Raw genomic sequence first — 982 nt, forward strand, 5'->3', positions numbered from 1 at the left:
GTCCAGTGAATACTGATTTGTAATCTTGTTTGGGAATAGTGGTCAAAATAACAACTTCCTTATTGGTATCTCTGACTCCAGTTCACCCAATTTGTATGCTGTTGACTATACAACAAAAGTGTTTTAAAAGCTGTTATTCCCCATCTTAAAAGTTTTCAGTGAATGTGTACTGGCAAAGAGATAAAGTTTAAGAATATTCACATGACTTCCAAATTTTTTAATAATTCTTGTCCTTTAAACACTTTTCCCCTTGGATCTAAATTCATGTCTAAACCACAGAATTTTTTTTTTTTTTTTTTTGGAGAGGTTTTTTTGCTATAGGGCACATGCGCTTGACTTATTAAATTAAATTTTTTATTATTATTGTTTAATTTGCTACAGGTGGCCTTTGACAGTGTTTTTTTTTTATTTTTTTCTTATTCAGTGTTTTATTGTAGGACACATGCACTTACTGGACAGAGACAAAGAGAAACAAAGAGAGGCAAAGTGGGAAAGTTAGTCACCAGGTCCAGGACTTGAACCATGGTTGGCCACGTGGAATTCCAGTGCTTTAACCACCATGCCACTTTTTTTTTTTAATCTATGTCTTTTTCTGTTTTATCACAGTTAGTACATGTTTATAATGCAACCCATTTTCACTAGATTTGAAATTTCTGGAAATATTTTCACTAAAATTATTGTACATTTTCTTATTTTTAAAATCTCCTAAATATGGATTCCAGATATAGAGTAAAAACAAATAAAATTAACATGACCCTAATAAATGCATAATTTGTAACATTCCTCCCTCACTTTCAGCTAAGTTACGTAATGAATGCTCATTTTCTTTCTATTTGGTGTGACAAATTTTTTGGATTTTGCATTTTAATTTTTTATTTAACTACTTTCTTATTTTCTTATTTACATTTAATCATTGTATATTCTTGTAACTTACACTATGGTTTTCAAGCATGTATGCAGTGCATGTCAATCGAGTTAAAGA

This window comes from Tupaia chinensis, unplaced genomic scaffold, assembly GCF_000334495.1.
Source record: "Tupaia chinensis unplaced genomic scaffold, TupChi_1.0 Scaffold143719_1, whole genome shotgun sequence".
NCBI lineage: Eukaryota > Metazoa > Chordata > Mammalia > Scandentia > Tupaiidae > Tupaia > Tupaia belangeri.